At 49.3% G+C, this 14164-nt stretch overlaps 1 protein-coding gene across 3 annotated transcripts in view; it reads right to left on the bottom strand.

The window, feature by feature from the left end:
• Positions 1-14164, bottom strand: part of GRIK4 (glutamate ionotropic receptor kainate type subunit 4) — a 223356-nt gene extending 209192 nt beyond the window's left edge. Inside the window, exon 1 of one of the 3 annotated variants that reach the window (XM_068916506.1) lies at positions 13364-14164. The gene's annotated coding sequence lies outside the window, so the exon portion shown is untranslated. Of the gene's footprint in view, positions 1-1893; positions 1954-3387; positions 3463-13363 lie in introns of those variants that run through there. The other 2 variants (XM_068916508.1, XM_068916507.1) reach the window with 2 other exon arrangements.

Here is a 14164-nt window from a genome sequence, read left to right as displayed (position 1 = left end):
GCCTTTCATTATGAAGGCGCTAACATCCCATTGATGGGAGCGATACTAAGAAATCAAGTTTAAGGGACAGCCTTCAAGGTGCTCTCGTCTCGCTAGCCCAGAATTTCAGCGTGTTCCTCCTCTTCGTGCACAGCAAGAGGCTCCTTGTGTTAACAGCTACTCCACCTCGTGCGTGCTGCCTTGGAAGCCCCTTGCAGAAAAAAAACATTTCTGAGAAGACTTGCAGAGACTTCTGTCTCGCCTTCTGCTTGCCTCCCTAAAAAGCATAGAAAATAAATAAGATTTGACCCTAACAAGCACTGCGCATGAAGAACTCCTCCCCAAGTCGATGAGGATCAATATCCACAACACAGCCACGTCAGCAAGCCTTAAAAAGGCCAAGACACTGACCACCTGCACATCCTTAGTCCAGACTGAACACAGAATAAAGCTTAAACCGCCTTCAAGGAAGATGAAGCTTCTTGCACAGTGAAGTCTCCTCTTTCCATATTTTCTGGGCATTTACCACTTCTGTCACCCCGCACCCGTCATCACCCATCCTGCATGGGCACCCTGTGAAAACATACTACTGCACTTGCAGCCAAGGGGCCTGAGCCCTCTCCAGGCTCTCCCCTGGCCTAATCACCCCCAAAACCAGCTGCTTCTCCTAGGGAAAGAGCAGTCTAAAGCAATACGGTCCAGGCAGCCCTCCTGGCAGAAAGCAGAGATCCTACATTGCAGGCAGAGCCCTCCCAACCAGAACGAATACAACCGACTGCCATCTAGCAGAGGATCGTCCCCAAGTCCTGGGTGAGTTTTAAGCTCACTCGCTGCTGTTCTGCGGAGCAAAGAAATCGGCACAAGCGCGCGCACGCACCAGTGGGGGTGGGATTTCCTGACACCACTTGGCTTTGGGATCACACGGTGGTTTGGAGGGAGCTCTGCACATACCCGCCTTGCTGTTCCTCTGGAAACCAGCTCCCTCGAATCACTTGCTGTTCATCCACCGATTGCTCCATGCTCTCTGGCATCTCAGTATTTAGGCCCTTGCCAGCCCACATGACTCCTTGGCTCATCTTCCTCACACAGACGCTTGCAAAGGAAACCTCCAGCAAGAAACTTGTAGGCGGCAGCAGCACGGGTACTGCCGAGAGCTGCAGACAGCTACTCTAAAACCCCTGGCTGAGAGCTAGCCTTTCACAGGTGGCTCTTCCCTGGGGGAGAGGAGACTTTCCTGCCTTACTGCAGCCGCCTTGCTCGCTCTCTCCCTCGCCCAGGCGGGACACTGGGAGTCTCACCGGTCTGCTCCCCCTCCACAACACCTCATCTCCAAGCTCACTCTTCACGTACCCTGCTCCCCCCACCATGAGCAGGGTGCCCACGAGGAGCCAGCCTAAAAAGGGTTAAGGGAAATGGCTGTTTAAAGAAAAAAAAAAAAAAAAGAGCATTCTCGCTTGCTGTGCTAAGCTGACAGTCTAAAGCCCTTTCTGCTCAGCAGCCTGCCAGCTCCTGCTCCCTCCTCTCCCAGGTGCAGGTCCTTACCCAGGCGTTAACCAACACCACATGCGGGGCAAGAGACACCTGCACACCAGCAACAGCCCCACACAGCAACTTTCCCAACTTTGGGCTTTACTAATCAGGCCCCGCTCTGAAATGGAAACCAGTGGGGAAAGGTTCAGCGGCTTCTCATCCCTTTCTCTACCCAGATGGTTCCCTTCAAATACACAGCCTAATATGCATAAATACTAAAGCAGACTTGCATCGAGAGACTTTAAAAATGCTCTGGCACCATGGGAGCCTTACTACAGATTGCTTTCAAAGTGCACGCTTCTACCATTATGTGAAAAGGAGAAGCAAGCAAGCAAGCCAGCCATGGCAGCACACGATGGAGCAGAGTTAGCTTCCACCTCCTACCTGTGAGCACACGCAGGTCCTAGCGTCCAGGACGCGGTCACGCAATCAGCTGCTCTCCACTAGCAGTGGCTCCAGAGGAGCGCAGGGGACCCCATGGGGACGCTCGTTCTCAGCGGCTGTAGGTGCTGCCTCCCCGTCCAGGCAAGAGGGGAAGGCTCCGCTTTCACTTAACCGCAGTGGTCACACCAGCCAGGACAGGCTGCTGGACATCTTCTGGGAGAAAGGACTGTCTCACTTTAGTGAGACAGAGGGATTGCTTCCTGCTGCGGGGCCCCCTCACAGCGCTGGCACGGGGCAGCAGGTGCCTGCCAGGACTCCAGGAGGAATATCTCCCAGGATGCGGTAGCAAGAAGAGCCAGCTATCATCAGTATCCCTAGCAGAAGGCCTCCAGGGAGGCAGGAAGTAGCTCTGGGTCTTCCAGCAAGCAGCACCTCATCCCAAAGGCACTAAATAGGGCAAATGCAACAAACCTGGCTCCAGTGCCACAGCTGCGTTAGGTTAACTTCATCAAGGGTTACACCTGGGGGCTCAACCCTACCAGGGAGTGAAAGAGAGAAACCCGATAAATGATGACAGGTGAACAGTCCTCGTGGCAAGTCTTACCTATGCAGAGCTGCAGGGCATGCCAGAGTTAATGCACAAATAACCAAGAATAAAGTTGGGCCTAGGGAGAGATTTCTACACGGAGTTTGCCCCCACTCCCCACAATTAACACTGCTTGCTCATTAAAGAGTCCATATGTGAATCAAACCTGCACCTCTGCCCATACAATGAGTACTGTATACATTTGCAGGACAAATCCTTCACAAAAATAACTCCACGGAAATCCAGAACAATTGACCTTTTCTTTCCAATCGAAAGACTGAGAAAATGCCTATCAAGGAGCTTTTTCCTCACCGCCAGCGACTGTAGCCAGGCTCTGAATATAGCAACGTGCAAGTGCATGGGGAGCATCCATTCCAGCCAGCCCCGCTCCTCTCTCCTGTGCAGATGTCTACCACACACTTGGACGTACCGCAGGCAGCCCGGGAATTGTCTCCAGGCAATCCATAGGAGTTGCGGCCACGCTAAACCACCCCCGCTCCCCACCCCGGCCCGCACTCCTTGAACTTCAGCTCTACCGCAGGCTAACTAGGGTATTTTCCAACTCTTCCTCCCCCGAAACCCTACGGCCGCAGACAATCCGTCAGAAGGGGCTGGCGAGAAAGTCCTGCTGCAAGTGCGACCACCCCGCCGCGGGGAGGGAGCGGCGGCAGCGATGCTCCGCAGCCCGGCGCCGCTTCGCACCTCGCTCCGCCGCGGCCGCGGGGGCTCCGGGCACGGCGGCTCCGCAGCGCCCCGGTTTCTGCCCACCGGAGCCCGGCGCGGCCGCTGCCTGCGGGAGCGGGTTGGGGGCGGCAGACCCGCCCGGGGCGCCCCCGGCCCCGTGCGGAGGCGGCTCCGCGGCGCCCCCCCGCCCCTTCCCTCGCTGCTCTGCCCACGGCGGATCCTACCTGCGCGGCGCGGGGCGGCTCTGCCCGCGGAGGCTCCGGCTCCGGCTCCGGCTCCGGCCCCGGCCCCGCTCCGGCGGCGGCGGCGGCGGCGGCGGCGGCGGCGGCGGCTGCGGGGCCCCCGGCGGCGAGCGTGGGAACTGCACGGGGCGGGGGGCGCCCGGCGGGCGGAGAGGGAGGGCGCCGGGGCTGCCGCGGGCAGAGGGCAGCCGAGGATGGGGAGAGGGAGGGCAGGAGGCTGGGGAGGGAGGGAGGCATGGAGGGAAGGCAGAGGGATGGAAGACTGGAAGGGAGGAGGGGTGGTAAGGCAAGGGGCAGGGATGGAGGGAGGGCAAGGACCTGGGGATGGAGGCATGGAGGGCAGGAGTGGGGGTGGAAGGAGGACAGGGGGCCTGGGATGGAGGACAGGAAGGAGGCAGGGAGGGCTGGGATGAAGGGAAGGATAGAGGGCGGAGGGAGGGTGAGGGCCTTGGCATGGAGAAAGGGAGGGCAGGGGCAGTGGGGCACAGCAGCGGCTGCTTCCCGAAGGGACCGGCATCACTGAGCCCAGACCAGGCACCCCTGGGAGGGACATGAGATGTGTGGAAGGGCTGCGACTCCCCCCTACGCGCACCCCAGCTCATCCGCTGCTCTGGGACCCCCTGCTACGAGCTCGGGCCCTGCCTCTCCCTGTGCCTCTTCTCCTTCTGCCCTGCCTGAGAAGGACAGGGTGAGCTGCTTTTCTCCTAAAATCTACAAAATAAAGATCAGTCTCCTCCTTGTGCCCCAAGCTGTAAGGTGTACTGGTCAAGAGACATCACCTAGAGCTGGCAAACCAGCGGGAGTGGGACAGAAAGGACCTGTCCTGTAGCTCAGAGATGAGAAACAGCACAAGATGGGGCCAGTTCCCTAAGCAGCGTCCCCGTAGGCTGCAACGTTCCAGCCTCCTCTGTGCTATACTGCAGTTTTGTTTTCCAGTGTGTTTGTTTTTAATAGCAAGAAAAGCAAAGCTTTTAAACCATCAATTAACTGGACTCTTGCATTAAAAGCAATGAACTGTTATTTGTCAGAAATTCATCTTCTCTCCTGCTGAAAAGAAAAAAGCAGGAGGACAAGAATCAACTTCACAGGAGGAAAAAAAACCCGCCTCTGCTTCAGAGACAAATTACTCATAAGATACATAGGTAACAGGCACAGGATGCTTTGAGCTCATCCCTTTTACACATCATTTCCCTCAGGACAACTGCCACAAGTCAACTGCTCTGTGACTGATCCCGGTGCCTTTGCACGGGTGACCCTGCCCCACAGGCCCATCCGAGCAGTTGTTATTCTCAGAACAGAAGAACGTCTCCCTATGCCTGGGCTGCATTTGCTTTTAATTCGTGCTTTTGTCTCCCCCCCCGCCCCCATCAGGTCCTCGATTCACAACCGCCTGGGCCATGGCTCAGCACCGCGCTGAGCGGTGCTTTCTGCTCCTGTCGCAGCCCCGGGGGGGCGAAGCAGGCGGCCGTGGCGGTGCTGGGCTGCGGGGCACACACACGCACAGGCCTGGCGGAAAGAGCTTGGGAGCGCTTCAGGACCGCGCGCAGCCTCTGGACAAACTCTGCAAGTGCAGCACGGGCACAGCCTACCTCTCAACTCGGCGCTGATTACAGCCGAGGCCAGCAGGACTCCTTTGTATGCCCCTCGCAGGCAGGAGCCCAACATGCTTCATCCTTCTCGCGCCCCCGCCCCTCCACCGCCACCTCTGCCTTTGGAGGGGTTTGCTTATGAAACCTCACTGCTTTCTTTAAAGGCATCTGCATGGGATAGATAAGCCTCTGCATGGCCAAAAGTCGTTCAGGCAATTATTGGAGTTGCAGCCTTGTTGTTACACTCTTAAAAGGTAACTTAAGACCTGGAAAGTTAATATGAGCCCTTTGCCTCAAAAATCATTCTGAGCCATCTTCTGGCATAAAATAAATCTGTTGCATCACAAAAGTCAGGGCATCTCAGCCAGCTTACAGCAGGCGAGCAGCTAAAAGCCGGAGAGCAAACCCCAGGAGAGAGCTGCCCGCGTAGATGTCTGCGGCCCTGGGGGCCCCCGGAAAGCAGCAAGGCAGATGGGCTGCCCGACACGCTGCAGGTCGGGGCAACGCTAAGCCTCCCCCTTAGCCTTGCCCAGGCTGGGGCAAACCTGCAGCCCGGTCGAGGCGGAGGAGGCCTGCCTGCGCCACGGCAGCAGCAGCAGCCCCGCCAGGGAGTCCCGGCCCGGGCAGCGCAGGACAGCCTGGCGGACCGGCTGAGCCTTCCTCCCTCTCCCTTTCTCTCCTCCTCCCCTGCTCTTGAACGTCCCAGGCATCCCAGTTTGAACAAAGATAGCTGCATTCCAATTATCTCCAATTTCTTTTGCTCTCTCCACTCTCTGAGATAGTTGCGTTGTATTTAAAACCTTTTGGGATCTTTGTGTTTGAGATAATTCTGCAAGGGAACAAACGGGCAAGAGGCTGTCTGCAAATAAATTTGGTTTGATTTGGAAATAAAAGGAATTCTAGCCATAAAAGAGATGTTTTGAAGTGGCCTTCTGATAAAAGGCACGTGCGTGTGCAGAGACAGGGGAGCAAAGCCATCCAGCTAGTTTAAAATACAGTTTGGTCATTTTTTGAGTGAGGTTATCTGACACTGTTGCCTGCAAAAGCAAGGGTGTATGATGACCTAAAAAATCCTGTTTGTGGAAGGAACTATTGTCATTGTGAAAATATAAATTCCAAGATTACAGGGACTTCGGGATCCCGCTTAAAATAGGGGTCACAGAAAGACAGGAAAGAGGCCCTGATCCACCAGAAAGCCCCATGGGCAGCGTCCGTCCTGGGGAGCTCAGAGGCAGAAAGGTGCTCGAAAAGCCCCCGCAGCAGAGCGCCCTTCCCCGCTGCACCGAGCGCCCTGCAGGCTCTCCTCCCGGAGTCGCGGCTGAGGTGCTTTTAAAGGGTGGCAGGGCTCAGGAAAAAATTAGATGAATTTGGACAATGGATGACTTCACCGTCCAAAACAAGAACTCACAGCAATAGTTGCACTATTACGAGTCCAGCTCCATCCAGCCCAAAACACGCTTTCCCCAGCAGCAGCTTTCCTAGCCGTGTCCAGGCAGGGTATGCGCAAGCCGGCAGTGCTGCACAGGGCTCAGCCGGCCCCTATTTTCACAAAAAGCATTTACCAGCCTTTGTTCCATGCAACAATCTAACGTCTATAAATCCAAACATGGAGGGGGAAAAGCCACCATCAGTAATCCCACTGTTCACCTCCCTGCATATGATATATCTCAGCAATTAAATTACCCTTTCTCTTTCAGTTGCACTAAGAGGGGCTCTAATCTTAAATTGACATGAAGTTGTGTTGTGAATCATTTAAACAACCGCTACATTTATCTTCATAGGTGGCTATATTTCAGCAGCAGAGTAAATAACAGTACTACTGTAAAAAGAGTCAGTCAAATGCATGAAGTATTGCGAGATTTCTAGGGATAAAAGACATTACAAAAGGCAAGATTTCTCATTTGATTGAAATATAAAAAATAAATCTATTATATATGTGCCAGATTTTTTTCTTTACGGTTCATAACAACTTTCTATTGGTAACAGAACATATCCAAATTGGAAGATTTTATAGGTAAGAACAGCTTTGAAGGAACTCATTAGTGGAGTAAGTATCTTGTGGTAGTTACATAAAACCCCCCATCTAATTATATATATATTTTTAGGTGGCTCAAACAACTTAGTAGGATGAGTTAGATAGATAGGGAACATTTTGTGGAACAGTTTGTTTTCGCTCTTCTTTATGCAAAAGAAAACGTGTGCAAATTTAAAAGAGCCAAAGTCAGAAAACAGCATCTGTGATCCTGATGCGAAATTTGGGGGGGGATACTCGTAGTGCCCGTTGAAGAGGCTAATGCTGTACAAGTCTCGAAGACACTGTGTTTACAACCCTCCCCCCCCCCGAAGGACCCGGAGCTCCAAAGCTTTTCGCTGCGTGAAGATGCACCCTTGCCAGATCGCTCACGGGAGCAAAGCGCGACAGGAGGGCGCGTGGTCACGAGATCAAGGCTGGACCACGTAAACGCTGAAATAACAACCGCGGAGGCTGCCACCGGCGTTTCTTCGTTGTGCTGTTCTGCAGCCAGGAACGCAGATTTACCCAACGCTCAGGCCGGGTCTTCTGTAGTCCCAGGCCTGTGCTTTACCCATGAGCTCTATCCTCTTCAGGCAATAATAAATATTGGACTGAGCATTTGCAAAGTGCTCCTCTTAATTTAGATCTTAATGTTCCTTGCTTTTTGGTGTTTGCTTCTTTGTAATTACTGCCATCAAAGGATGTTTTCTTCTGTACATATTTCATTCACTCACCAAAGTAAAATAAAAGCAGTCACTTAAAAAGGAAGGCAAAAAAAAAAATCCTCCAGCCCATACAACCTTTCTTTGAAATGCGGTGAAAGCAAAGGATTTAAGAGACTTTTAGGTGAGAAACAATTAAGAAAAGGGGCTAATGAAGAACGAAACTGACTTCAGAGATCTCATCAGCAGAGCGACCCAGGGACTCAGGACACAGTCAGAGGATGAGGAGACCCTGATTCAGCTATTCAGGGCTCTGACAGTGACAGACATGCCCTCTGAGCCAGGGAAGAGCATTGGCTCTGTCACAGCTTTGCAACGGATGCAGAGAACTCCAGCGCTGGACTAGGACTTACTCGGGGACAAATTAGTTTTATTCTTAAATATCCACCAGTTTATGAAGCCTCTCATCTACAGGGGAATAGCGTTCAGTGATGCTGAACCTGTTTTTTCTCTCTCGTTTCCCAGGGAACTGGGGCCACCCTGCGCTCACTCGTCTCAGAGCTGCACTATCCATGCACCGAGCTCGCTGGAAGCAGCAGATGCTTTTCCCAGTAGAGCTCTCAGCATCTGCTGTTGACGTTTCTCATCTGCAAGATGTATCTGAAGATACTTTCCAGCACGAGAACTTCTGTAGAGTTTCAAGAAAGCAGGCAGTGCAGACAAAGGCACAGGCCTAGGATGGCGTGAATCAGCACAGTTCCCTGAATAAAGACTGAGATTGGCTGAGAATCCAACCCCCAGGTCGCTTATGCATGTTCCTAATTCAGAGCCGAATCCCAGAGGAGCAGCTCAAGCAAGGCACTGCCCCCTGAACACACTTCCGATGCAGATCCCAACACAGGAACACATGCCCTTGGAGGATCAGGCTTACCAGGAAGACAGACAGGCCAAGACAACTGGACTCCTTCTCTGCTCCTTTGCCAATACCAGCTAAGGCACTAGGAGCTCTCTGATGCTAACACATGACTTAAGGGGGACACCTACAGTCACTGGCAGCCCAGGTGGGCTGCAGCTGCTACCTGCTACCATGTCAGCAGTACGGAAGAAACACTGAATCATTTCTTGTTCTGTTTTGCTTTAAGGTAGACGGATGCTATTCTGCCCCACATACGCTTTTTTATTTTTTGGTCAGCTCCAGACCAGACGCAGAGCCCATCGTACAGAGACAGACAGATGAGCTATAGCTCAGCAGTGACAGGGATAGTTTTATTATAGCTGAATAAAGAAATTGTGGAGAGAGGAAAAAAAAAATGAGTTCAATATCAGATACAATTGAGGCTATTTGACTTTTGCTGCATGCATCCACTAAAATGATGATGATGAATGGGACAGAGAGGCTTTCAAAACATTGTGAACCTGCTTCTTCCAGGATGGAAGTTACACACACAAAAAAATTCAATATTTGGAGGTGAAACACTAGGTAAAGGGCATGCACAGCAGAACAGGGAACAGGCAGTTCTATAATCAGCTGCTTGTGTTGAATAGTAAGCAACACCAGAGTTGTTGGAGAAAAGGGAAGGGATTTCTCTTCTGCTCAGTACCGTCTAATTAGACTTCAGAGTTTTAAAGGAAGAGGGGAGAAGTAGGAGGGGAAGAAGCATCCAGCAGGATTTAAAAATGAAATAAAGACCCACAGAGAAGGGCTTAATGTCCTTCGCATCACAAAGGTCAAGGAAGGACAGACAGAGTTGTATTAAATATAGCTTTATAAAACTAAAGTGAAAGTTTTCTTTCAACCTAGTGCTGGCAAGAGGAGACCACAAAGCTTTCTCCTCTTCATGCTAATTCAGAACTGAGTATGTTGTTTTAGGACCAGAAGTGGGATCTGAACTGAAGCTTCCAAGGAAGGAAAACACGCTCATTAATATGCTAGTATAACAATAACCTCAGATAATATGAATTATTGCAAAACCTCCAGAGAGCGGAAAGAAATGCAGATTTACTCTCCCATCCATGGAGTTCCACTTAATGCAGTTTATTCAGCAGCACTGAGTAAATATCAACAAGAAGGTTAAAATATTGATCAGGGAAAATACTTCAGGCTGAGTAAGCGCTACAGACATCTGGAAACAAACAAACCAGTTCAAGCAAGCAGCAGAGAGATTTAGGGTATTTTATTCTGCCAAAAGCCCAACTGATGATTTGCAGCTGTAAACTCCCATCTGGTGAGGAGGAAAGGGAGAATAGCTGCTCGCTGGCTGAAGGAGAAGCGAGTGCTGTCAGCGTATTGCTCTGCGCTACGGAGGAGAATCAGAGTCAGGTCAAGCAAAGATGATGGCTGTGCAAGACACCTTGCTGCCGGGATTACTTTCCGAGAAGCGGCCAAGTCAGTCAACGGGGTTGGAAACCCATCTGCAATGCTTTGACCTCGGCAGAATGGCTCTGAAGTCACACGCACAGTAGCAGTGCTGGTTCCCTACTTCATTACTTCTCTCACTTTCTGAGCAGCGCTGCTCCCGCCTTTCCAGGGCAGAGCGCACAGCCGCATCAAACCTTTTGGCCGCCTGAACCCCAGCAGCCACGACCCTCCTCTTTAAAACATAGGGGTCTAAGAAGTTTAAGACTCACTAAGCTGACGTCTTAACACAAATGTACACTAGATGCCAGTACCATACTGTACCATTACACTCAGGCAGTTACCATCTAAATGTTGGATCACACTTAAAGCGGACGCATCCAAGCTTTCAATTTTTGTGAGCTGTGCTCTGGCTGGATCTGTTCCTCTGGTGATTATCTTCACTCACAATAATCAGACCAACTGGCAGAGAATACATGCCACAGATTAGACAACTTCCATTTTAGTCCAAACTTCCTAAATATTTTAAGGGAAGAAAAACAACAATAAAAAAATCCCCAAATCCATTGACTAATCGATAGGAAGAGAAGGTGGTCTACAGACTGTCCTCAGAAAATACAAAAGCCACCGTCATCAAAGACGTTCTCTAGAAATAAGCAGAAAAAAAATTCTTCTTTTGCCATTCGGGATGGCGGTGAGGGACAGAACTGTCTTCCTAACTGCTCAAAAAGTAACAGGGATCCCTGGGTGTACAAGCAAGCCTGGCAAATACACACAGGCAAAGACTTAGAGGATCACTCCACGAAAAAGGGAATGCACAGGAGATGCATGACACAGCTAGCGCTGTCTGCACCTCAACATCCCCAAGCACAGTGCAACTTCACTCAGACTCCAAGCTCTCCTGCCCAGAAAATGGTCTTGTGAAGCCTGTAGCGCACTGAAGTCCTTAGTCCTGACTGAAACTCTCGGGCGTTACCACATTAGATATACTAACAGACAGATGTTACCAGACCCTCCAATGTTCCTGGGAGCCATGCCACATGATCGCAATGCTTCAAATAACGTAACCCAGAAACGACACACACTCATGAAATAAGGCTCCTGGAATCCTCTCTCGCGTTGTCCTTCTCTGTCCACGGCAGGCAGCAAGGAGAGATTGATTCCACGATCTCGTATGCGGAGGAGCCTTAAAAGATGCAGTACGGTTCTCTCCCATCCCTAGCTGGGATTCAAGGGCAGGAGAAGACAAAGCAAAACCTGAGTTGTTTATTTTGAATCATTTATTTACAGCAGTGCAGTAAAGGGAACTTATAAAATAATATTTAAATAGGCAAAACACAGACAGCATCATTAGGGAAGCATAATAAAGCTCAGATTACTAATTATAATAAAGTAATCTCTCAAGGAGCTTCCCATACATATTGCAGAAGAAAAAAAAAAAAAGAGAGAGAGAGACACAGAGTGTATGTGTTTGAGAGACAGAGCGAGAGAGAAAGAGAGAGAAAAGTCTAAACATTTGGAAAAATACCAGAATTAGTCTCTGTTTGTTTGTTTTCTGTTTTGGTTTCTTATTCATTTATGTTTTATCAGCTCATTTATCAGAAATATGAGTACATCACTTACCAGAGAAGTCAAAAGGTAGGGACGGGAACACCACTAAATGATAGGGATGCACGTCAAGTATCCTCTGCAGATAGTACAACAAAACAGAGGCCCTGGCATAAAACTCTTCAAACAGATGTTCCCTATTAAAAAATCTGCAAGTTCCCTCAACAGCAACTTTCAGTTGTGCTTCTCTTTCAAATTTCTATCTTACTGGAAGAAAAAAAGAACAGCAAATGGATGGAAACGAAAAGCCTCAAGTGCTCCCACACACCAATAGACAAAGCAGGAAAACATAGTTTCTGCTGCGTGCCTGGCCCTGTAAGCACTCTATCCCATATCTTGTAAAAAGGAGGCAAGGGCTGTCAAGCACAGGATGGAAGTTTCAACTTCTAGAAGCTCTAAGTTGGTAAAACAGAGCAGAGTCCAGAGAGGAAAAAAAATGAGCGTCTTGTTTTACTACACACATCACTTCACACGTATCCACTGTCTTCGTGACTGCTCCACAGAAGTCAGTCTCAAGAAGGTCTTGCTCGAAGAAATCAAACTACTTAAAACCAAAAGACATCTATAAAGTCAAAACACTAGCAAACTATCATCTAAGCCCAATGGAATCCGAAAGACATTTGATATAAAGCTGCAACCTTTTAGTTGAACAGTAAAAGCTTGCCGTTAAGCTTCACAGGCAAAATTAGTCCAGCAAGACTTAATAATGAAAATTGCAAGATACTAAGCTATAGCATCACGTTGAAAGGCTACGTCTGACAGTTCCTAACGTCCAAATAGTTAGATTTGGTTTTAAAAACAAGAGAACGCTTATAAATTAATAAAATCAACTTATTTAATTAGAGGGTATAACGTTTCTGGTTGGGTTTAAAAATGCCAAATTAGAAACTCAAAGGCAACCCCTACAGCAGGTAAAGCGCAGGAGCACGGGAACACAAAAGTGACTCGAAACAAAGTCAAACTCACTGCTCTGATTTCATTGTCCGAGGCGATTAGATGGGCCAGAGCATTATGAGCTATCGTGGATTTTTTGAAGTGCTCATTCAATTGATTAGTGATGTGAAGCGTGAGATATCAACAAACAAAAAGTGAAGTAACAGTGGGGGTTGCACGTAAGTAGAAAATCCACTATAAATGGAAAAATTCCACTTTCAAGTCATTCCTAACTATTGCAAAAGCCAACAGAACAGCCACAAGTGCATTATAAGCTGCGCAAAACACAACTAAGAGGTCACTTACCATGGAAAACCTCCTGAAGTATCATTCTTAAAATTACATCAAGTGGCCAACTTGTTCTCTTGTAGTCAGATATTTTGTATCGATTCCTTCTTACTGGTCAACACTAACAGGGAGGCCTAGGGATATTCTTCCCTGAACAATAAAGATTGCATTTTGGAAGGAACTAAACACTATCGTTGCTTAAAAGGCAGCTCTTCTCCCAAACGAGCACTGCTCTGCTGTAGAGGAGAGCAGTTACTTATTTCATGAACTTTCTTTTGCCCTGGCTTATCATGATACTCCTTATACTACACAGTATATACAAACACACCCCTCTTGGATTACAGCCCTCAGCTAAGACTGCTGTAAGACTACACTGACACATAGAATCAAAGTAGTACAGGTCTACTGTGTGACAGGCACAGAAACATTTGATTACTGACTGAACTGGAACTGTACTCAATACTTTTAAGGAGGCACACATGACTTCAGAAGAGGTCTAGATACTCACCAGGTCACGGTACAGTCATCTCTGAAAGTCTGGACACAACACCTTAGATGTCCTAATTTCTAACATTTGATTAAATTCTCTTGAGATTCAGCAGACTTCTGGGGATGTTTTTCTTTTTTAAAATGATGATCCTGGACACAGACATTTGGAGAAGACCCACAAAGTGAGATACACTGATGGAAGAAGCGCCCTAAGCGGGAAGACTGCTGAGTCCAGAAACATCCTTTTTTTGCGCTGTACTTACCCGCGAGGTTAGGAGGGGGGCGAGATGAGGATGGCTAGAGTGAACTCATCAACTACAACATAAGTTATTTGCCCGGCCTGAACGTTTCTTTCCTCGAGACTAGCAGGAGACAGCACAGCAGGAGAGGAAGAATCTGGGGCTTGGAGCTACAGAACTGTTTCACCTTGACCAGGCAACAAAAGCATCGCTGTCTCTCACAACAGCAGCATGAAATCTTTTGCCACAACTGCGCACAGGCTGAGTCCGCACGAAGCTAGGCATAGCAGGGCATCACTGCTGCCACCGGCAGGAGGACCTCTCTCTCGCTCTCTCTCACTTTTTCCAAGGAAGAGCTACTAATCAATAAGAACTGTGTTACAAAATGCATTAACTGGGAGAAAAAGATGCCCACGTTTGCAACAGCATCAACAGATTCTGAAAGGTCATTTGTACCAAATGGAAGTTTCCTCTGCCCATCAACTTTTCTCTCTGCAACAGTCTGTCCTGCCAAATGCTATAGGCAATTAAAACAAAACAACCCCCCAAAAAACCCAGCAGACAAAACTTGTTTCCTTTAA

The sequence above is a fragment of the Struthio camelus genome, chromosome 22 (genome assembly GCF_040807025.1).
Source record: "Struthio camelus isolate bStrCam1 chromosome 22, bStrCam1.hap1, whole genome shotgun sequence".
Taxonomy (NCBI): domain Eukaryota; kingdom Metazoa; phylum Chordata; class Aves; order Struthioniformes; family Struthionidae; genus Struthio; species Struthio camelus.
The sequence above is the reverse complement of the archived record's forward strand: the minus strand, read 5'-3'. Positions and strand labels throughout refer to the sequence as shown.